We start from the raw sequence: 9,058 nt of genomic DNA on the forward strand, positions 1-9,058 counted from the left end.
TGTAGAAATCCTCAGGAATGTTTTCAAGCAAGAGAAATATGTTCCTTATCTGCTATTCTAAGTACAGTTAATCCAGTTTATTCAAAAAATAACATGGGAGTAACTTGGATGGGGGAACACCATCATCACCTACTCCCTTTTCTTCCAAGCACCACGGTAATATTAAATTACATAAAGTTTTTTATGAGTTACTTTATAGTCTAACAAAAATCTCTCTTGAAGAGATACAAGATAAAAAACAAAACTGAAACATACAGTACTGTGCACTATCATCCGGACCAATCTACAACATTTAATAATAATTATTGCTTGTTTATATATTGAACATTAGTCAAGGCATAGCTAACCAAGTTATACCAAAAAATTAAGCATAGCCATTGCGGTGACACAACACAGAAATGTTATTTTAATCTACTCAGATTTATTTCTGACATTTTCCTTTAGCATTGCATTGCCTTATTTAGAACAGTAAAAGTGACTTCTCCAGTCTCCCTTGACAAGAATGAATGATTTTGAAATCTTACATGGAAGGGGGAAAAATAGATTTCCTGTCATTCATTTAGAGATACACATTGTGTGCATGTTTCTGTATGTGTGTAAAACTTTACATTTAAATTGTCTTGTTCATTCAGAAATGTTTTACCACCTGATGGAATTGACATTTGAAGACTGTCTGGGAGAGGAGAGGAAGGAGAATAAAGTTTAGCTATGAATGCATTTGAAAACCGATTTTAATCACATAGTAATTTTAGCTACACTTTAGAGAAAGGAGAATCCCAAACTATTTATATATCCACACAAAATCTAATCTAACAGAAGATATATAATGGTACAATTAAGTGAAACACTGAAAAATATCAAGTTTACATGTGTGCGTGTGTGTGCACACATACAACTCTTATTGTCCCTTTTATTTTACACCTTGTGATCACAGAAATTTTTCCAAACCGTCATCATTATACTTCTGTTTGGAAAACTTTACTTGATCTCCTCAGTGTTTCATCTTTTCCATTTACTGTTCATTGTACATGTATCAGTGAAAAACAAAACAATACTTGAAACAGTGAAAAAATACTTTGGACAAGGCCAGTTTTTTTAAAAAGTTATTTAATCAAATATGATAAGTCTATAAAAAACAAAACTGGGAGATTATAATCATTGTTTTCTCCCATACAAAATTATTTGCATTTCTGTAGTACATTTCTTTTTCACTGTGTCAGAGTTAACAGTGTTTGATAAAAATACTTTCTTGCTCACTATATATTGTATCTGTCAGGTAGTCTGATTGCCAGCCTGTTAATTATGGAATTTAGGAAGATTTAGTTCTAATAATTTCAGCAGATCCTTTCACCAAGGTTCTATAGATAGTTAAATGGGCTTGCACAATTAACAGGGTTGCAAAATCAAGATTTCAATCTCATTTGAGCCAAATGGAAAGGAATGATACCACACCTGCCACTTTCTTTATTATGATGTAAACCTGATTTCTGAACAGAAGGAAGCATAATTTGTGTAAACAAATATATGACTGAGATCCATGCCCACAGTCTGCTCTCATCTGCAGATATTTACATCCACAAAAACTCATTGTTCAGTTCGATAAAATTATACAACAGTGACTTGTTAAGAGTTTTTCCTCCTCAGGCAATGACAAGTTGAAGGACTGCAGAATGCTTGAGGCAAAGCCAAAGGTGCTGAGGGAGACCCGGATTCAGGTAATTATTACAAAATAATGGGTTAAAACAAGTAATCAGATATTTCACTCCAATTTATTCTGTTGGCACAAAAGAGATTTTATAAGGATATCCTGTTTGGAACATCATAACTGTACGATAAGCTTTGACAGCTGTAAGCTGGAAACTGTGTTGGCAAAAATTGGATAGCCTTTCACAGTAACAACACAATTACATTGGCTAAGAATCTCTGACAGCAGGTAGGGCCATTCTCTCCAGCTCATGCCATTTAAACCTTACCGGTCAGGTTACAAGCTTCAAGGAGGTGTGTTAAGAATATCCAAAGTCTTAGCTGTGCAACAAAGCTCTTTTGCTTCCTTTTCAAGCACCAGTTTCCCGAGACTGAAAACAGCCCCTGCTTATTAAGAGGCAGAAGTCTTTTCTCTAGAGGACATACTAATTTCTGCGCAGCCATCACATGGTCTTGCAAGAATCCTGGTTTCTAAAAGCAGACATGATTTAAAGAGGCTAAGCACTATGGAAATTCCAAGGCTAAAAGCTGTTAGCTGTTTTTTGAGGTTTGAGCAAAGGGGGAAAAAAAAGCTAACAAAACCAAAAGGGGGTGTGGAGGGAGGTGGTGGAAATAACACATCGAGATGGCTGCATACAAGAATAACAAATTAGCTGGTTCCACAATGCCACCCATTTGGCTTATAATGATTGAGTTTGGTGTAACTAACCACGGGGAGAGGAGGGAATCCATCTTCTGAGAATATTTCTCACTTAGCTTAGTTGCTGAAATCTCCTACTGTGGCTTCCTAGGGAATCAGGGAGTGTGATAAGAAATGTGTAGCAATTTTACAATTCTCACACAATGCCACCGATTCCTGGCCTGGCATGTTTGTGTATGTGTGTGGGGGTGGGGGGGGCAAGGGAGATATGGAGGATAGAATCCAAACAAAGAATGGGTAAGCAATTTCATTTATTTTGATAAACCTCCTTCCTGCTCTAGAGCATTTTGCTGCCTTTGTCAAAGTGAATGACAACAATTTGGCCAACTCTCCCTAAGCCACACTCTACAGTGACAGGCAAATTATCAGAGGCCCTGCACTCCTTATTATCAGAGGAGAAGTCATCAGGAGGATGCGTGGAAGATCCCTCTCTCCTGTCACTATTTGTCAGTGGGACAAGGGCCACTGCTATGGGGAGCTGACAGGTAATTTCAACAATAACAATTACTCCTATTACTGGTGTCATAAATAATTCGCCCAAGGCATGACAATAGCAAAGCTTTATAATTCAATGCCATATAAATAAATGCCAGCAGGTAACAAGTAATTTAGCTCCAATCAAGCCATGGCCCTGGCAGTAATATTGTTATTGCAAGAAAATGGAAAATTGAAAAAAAAATTCAATATGGTAATGAATTAAGAAAGGGTTCAAGGACTGGAGAAGAGCATGAGCTTAAAGCATGGTTTATTTTAATTGAGGTGATCTTCATGATAACTTATTTTACTATTGCATACAATACATAAAATCATGGCTTAGCAGACTCCTGTTTGGAATGTAGATAAACATGAATACCACTTTCATTTCATATAATTAAATCATTATAAAGAATATTTGAAAAAGCAGCAAGGATCTGTACACTTTCTAGTGTGTGTCTCTGCTAGCAGTGGTGGTGTTTTATTTTAATTACTAATATTATCTAAATGTAAGTCACTGCTGGCTTCAGTGCCAATAATTCATCCTTACTGAGCTGTGGATGAGCGTAAAACATGTATTTTACATTCAGGATATGATATTTTTCCCCCTGAGTTCTGATTTGATGAGAGTAACTGAAATTTATGTTTACTGTGAAGATACATAATAAAATGATGCTCTTTCGCTCAAGATCCCATCGTTTTCGTAAGCAGGCCAATCCCCTCAGAGTGCCAATATTAAAACAGAGCAATATGACTTAGCCATGTTTACTCAGAACAACATCCAACCAGTTCCTTCTGCATAAGAGAACCTAAGCTTGCGCTGAAGGGGAGCCCATCTTCATTACCGCATGTTGATCCAACCAATTTGCAATTTTACTCTTTGACCACTAAGACAATGTGGCATCAGTTTGACAGGAGTAAAAGAATTTGAAAATCTCTAATTAGAAGAGCTGTGGAGCAATTAACGCATGTCAAATTTCACTTCATCAAGTGCCACTCTAATTTTCTCACTAAAAATTAATGGACTTTTTTTGTATCGCATGTCCCCTCAAGGCAATGTTGATTCAAATCTGCTCAAGATGCAGTGTTGCACAGCTAAGCATCTTCTTGATTACAATCCGACACACTTCTAACTGCTTTCATTCTCACTGCCAGAGATACTTTGTCAACAGTCAAATTACGCCATGCTGATAACAATGCATAATGGTGTTCCTCAAAGGAGGCACTTGTCATGAAACTGTGTTTCATAAATTACATCATTTTCTTTTATAAGAAATAGCACTGCTTCAAAACAAACTTTTTATGCTCCTTATAGCAATTGTTCCATATGTTTGCTGTTTGAATCATTGACTTAATATTTAATGATACAAAAAAGGTAGCTGTTCAAAGAACAGAAGAAGAAAAAATCAAGGAGGATTTTATATTTTTCATTGCCTCCCCAAGATAGATTAGATGCAATACCCTGTAATTATACAATGTTTATAGAGGAAAAGATACAATTAGTGCCTAGAACAAGCTTCCCTGTTTTCTTGTGATGTCAGTGGCAAAGCTTCTCTAAACAAATGGTGCACATTTTGGTTAAAAACTATAAACACAGTAGAAATACTTCTTCCAATGGACACTATGTAGATTCCAAAACAAATTTGTTAAACAGGAACATTTACCAGCTTTCACAAAAAGAAAACAAAACCCCAGATGCAACTGACAGACTGTTAGCATGAGTGTGTGTATGTGTACATATTAGTATGGCAAGTGGAAAAAATAAATGGCTCAACTTTGTTTTTTAAAAAACAAGATTATTTATGACTGAAATACAACTGAAGAAAAGATTTAGGAGGGGTAATTCTATTCTTTGAACAAAACTGATTTGCAAAGTATTTAGAACATTTTCACAGTTATTTACCCCCCTCCAAATTAAAACATGTCTGTGTTAAACCAATAATTAGCAATTAATGCTGTAATATATAGCTATGTTGCAAACATCAAACATTTTTTGCTTCTTGTAATTTTAACTACTTTATATTTTTATTATAGATGCATCTGAATCTAGGTTTTATAGTGCTGGAACTTAATTAATCTGAATGAAAGTAAACCACTAGATAACAATTCACATTTTCTTCCCCCCACCCTTGCAAAATTAACAACATAGTGTGATTTTATTACATTGCTTTGCAATTCAATTCTGCTTGGGAAAATGTTCAGACATTTTCAGACTTCTGTGGAGTCACCTAGATTTTCTTTTGTCCCATTTCTGGCATAGTATATTCACAGAAAGCAGATCTCAACACAAACTGCTGAAGCATTTAAAACTTCCCGAAGGAAAGGGGGGTGGAATACTATCATAAAAAGTTAAGCAATCAAGCTCATAAGAAACATTTCCTTTTGATTTGATTGGTTTACCATATGCTTTAAAAATTCTAAACTCCAGGATTACAGAAGAAATCAAAACTGCACATCAAAAGATGATATCAATAGAATACCACATGCATTTAAATAATAAGCATGTTTGCGAACTGCAAATAAAAGGGGAGGAGAATGCAAGGGGGGAAAAAGGGAAGATCACTGTGATGCAAACCAATTTTATCTTCAATATTTTGCTTTTGTTTTCAAAATGCTCAATAAACAATCCATAATGCATCCCTCATCAACCCCAAACCATGAGGGCTCGGCACTCAAAGAACAGGAAACATATTCAATTTTCCTAACAGAAGACAGTTCATTAAGCTGTGCCACATCAAATAAAACTTTAATTTCTCCAGCATCTGAGCTGCAATGAAAGCAATTGATGAAGATGAGCCATATGGTACTTCTATCAGCAAACACATATTGCTCATTCCCCAAAAGTTTTCTAATTCTGCTCCCCAGGCCTGTGTAATATAGATAATGTGCTCTGAGAGCAGTAAGCATGAGCTATCTGGTGTACACTTCTAATACTGTATTTAATGGGAAATAATGAATCATAAAAGCCTGCGGAAGATGGCTTTTGCTAACCTAAATCTCAGCTGTAATTTCATTGTTCTGTGCCTAAGATGCTGTTTGCCCTTTCCAAACAACAGCAACTGAACGTAATAATGCAGCGGCTTCAACCTGCAAAAGATCCTTCCTTTGAACCAGGTTTCATTTAACTCTTGCAGCTCTCGTAATAATAATGGAAGAGTGTGATTAATGCAAGAGGATTGCATACTATGAAAATATTACACACATATATTTATACACATACTTTTTCATTTGTAGCTCTGTGATTAATATTTTTAAACATTCCCACTCCTCAAAAAGAAGATAATTAGAAGAGGAAAAAAGAAACCCCATTGCAACTGATATTGCAAAAGCTAACATTTTTCTAACATAAATATACACTTCTGAAAAATGCCTGGTTTTTTTTTTTTAAATATATCCAGAAGATGAATTTAAGCCCTGAACAAATTAATTAAGTTAAAATGAAATGATACACTGTTTATTCAATGATCAGCAAAATTAATTTAAAATTTTAACTTAAAACCTAAACCCAAGACTTAAATACAGAACTTGTCTCTCAACTGGTATGAAATTAAAATATGATACAGGTAAAGATTGAGAAGATAAGGATTCCTAAGCAAAATTCCACTTAAAATAATAAACTTGGCATGGCTCAATAACGCCTAGAGTTATGCTGAGGCTTCCTGAGAATTTTCTTTCAGAGATTTCCTGCAACATCCTTCTGCCAGCATTTCAGTCCTCTTAACTGAACCCAGGACCAGAGGCAAGGACCGTTCACGTTTGGAAAGACACCTTCATGGTTGAGCTTGGAGTTATCTGAACCTCAAACGGTTCAATTAGAAGGAGAGACTTTTAAAAGTTAGGGAATTGCCTCTTAAAAGCTTATTAAAATCAGCATGTTCCATGTCTGTTTTTGAATTAGCTTTACTGCCGTGATTGCCTTCATTAACACAGGCTGTTTTGGGCGCTGCTCTGTGAATGCTCAAGTGTCTGCTTCAACCCCCAGCTCCCTCCTACCCTCCCTCCTCATTCTCAGGAGTTGTCAACTTAGAGAGCCTGCAAAGCCCAGCATCCTTAATCCTTCCAAAACAACATTGACCCACAAATGAAATCCGCACACCAAAGCAGCAGTCGATTGCAATGGCTTCAGAATAAACGGGTAGAAATAAACTTGACAATCTCCCAAAAAGGAAAGAAGGAAGGAAGGAAGGAAGGAAGGAAGGAAGGAAGGAAGGAAGGAAGGAAGGAAGGAAGAAAGAAAGAAAGAAAGAAAGAAAGAAAAGAAAGAAGAAAAAGCATATCAGTCTGCCCATATATGTTTATGTCTCCCTCTCTCTAGCATAGGGATGCTTTTTTGTGAATTTTACAAACAAGGGTTGAAGCAGGGCCGGATGGGTTACAATGACAATGGTCTATAGCAGTGTAAAACAAGTTGGCGGATAAAAAGGTGCTTTTTTTTTGTTTGTTTGTTACCCTTTTATCAAAGCTCTTCATCTTCTAGCTGCAGGCAGCATTTCGCTGGAATTGCAGATATTTCTCTTCTTGTCCAGGCGCCTTTGTTTGTGCATCTCATTTGCATCTATTTATCTCCAGCTGAGGGTGCTTTCTGCTCATTAAGGCCTCCCCTCGCATTATTTCCTAAGCCAGCTGCTGAGGAGGGATTTCACCTGTGGTGCTTGAGAAAGAGGGGTGGGGAAGGGGGGGGGTAAAAAAGAAAGAAAGAAAGAAATCCACGCACAAAACAACAACAAACTGCAAATTCTCCAGGAAGAGGGGGGGGGGGGCAAAAACAAACAAACAAGGAAATCTTCGGATTCTCTTCCCCTCCGGAATGGGCACCATTTGTGTTAAACAGCCTCTTGCCGTGATAAATGTCTCCTTGGGTCGGGGGTGAAAGTTGATCCGAAGGTCAGGCAGTAAAACAACAGGCAAAGCATACGCCAACGCCGGTTCCTTAGCTGTCGGTGGCGGTGCGAGCAGGTCTCGAACCCTTCTCCACCTCTAATAAAACAGGATAAAAACCTGAAGTGGAGCGAGCAGCCCTCCCCCCCCCCCACCGAGGAAAGCTGCTCCGAAAAGCACCCATCGTATCGATATCATACCGGCAACAGGAAACAATCGGGGCAGCTCTCACCCAAACAAGGCGAGCTTCTATTGTTTCAAAGAGCCGGAGAATTAATCCCACTTATTTATTTAAGGCGTGTCAACTCGCTGCCTAAACCTGTTTCACTGTCAAAATGCATAAAACGTTTATGGCTCATAAAATAGAGTAATTCATTTCCATGTTCTTTGTGGTACTTCTCCTCCCCCCTTTTCTTATCCCCCACCCCTCTCCATCCCTCCCTTCCCCCGGGCAGAATGAGATAGATAGACCTTGGCTTGAAATGGGTTGCAGCCAAATGGATGGTTGCAAGAAGCTACACCATATGAGAGGGGGAGGGTGGCAAAATTATTGACTTGGCAAACTGAGCTCAGCACAAACAATAATAATAATAATAAAAAGAATAGAGTGACCGCTAAATCATCTCCACTTTAGATTCATGGAAACAGAGCCTTATGCCCCTGGGTTTTTAGCCTGGTTTCCAGTAAGGAGCTGCAAAAGTTCCAGTAAGAAGCTGCAAGGGCTATCAGAAAACGTAAAAAAATAAACATCTAGGTAGAACTTTTCTCCTACAATATTTTATTCAATCACTTTGTCCTACAGTAGTTACTCATCTGCTCTTCAACTGGACACTTCTCATTTTTTTGCAACCTGGACGTGTCTCATTTTTTGCAAGTTATATTTCTAGCTATGTCAAAAAAAGTTAAATCTTGAATTATCATTTAGTTCGATTTTCCATGGAATCAGTTTGATTTTTCATGGAATCATGCCAATTTGAAATGAAATTAAGTACCTATTTCAGGTTTCTTGCTTTCATCTTAAAGTTACAAATATGTTTGGTGGCATTGACATAAAATAAGTACATCCAGTTCATCCTACTCTTTAGCTTGTTTAAAATAAAGAAACAATTTGGAATAAACAAACACCATTTTGTTTAGCACTTCATCCAAATCATTCATCATGATAGTATAAGGCTTTCATTACATTATTTAGTTTTTGTTTTGCATGTGATATGAAAATTTGCAGGCAAAAAAGCTTATTTATCTTTTTCCCTGATAAATTGTTGTAATAATTGTTTTGAGTATAATTTAAGACACTCTGAG

General features: G+C 37.0%; 1 long non-coding RNA gene across 1 annotated transcript; it reads right to left on the reverse strand.

Moving 5' to 3' along the window:
* Nucleotides 1-212: 212 nt before the first annotated feature.
* LOC148116709 (uncharacterized) lies at nucleotides 213-8,003 on the reverse strand. The gene is made up of 2 exons (XR_015731244.1): nucleotides 7,957-8,003; nucleotides 213-7,855 (listed from the first exon to the last, which is right to left on the reverse strand). It is a non-coding gene; the product is annotated as an uncharacterized LOC148116709 (long non-coding RNA).
* Nucleotides 8,004-9,058: the final 1,055 nt, after the last annotated feature.

This window comes from Pantherophis guttatus, chromosome 1 (assembly GCF_059756535.1).
Source record: "Pantherophis guttatus breed Tessera chromosome 1, ASM5975653v1, whole genome shotgun sequence".
Taxonomy (NCBI): Eukaryota; Metazoa; Chordata; class Lepidosauria; order Squamata; family Colubridae; genus Pantherophis; species Pantherophis guttatus.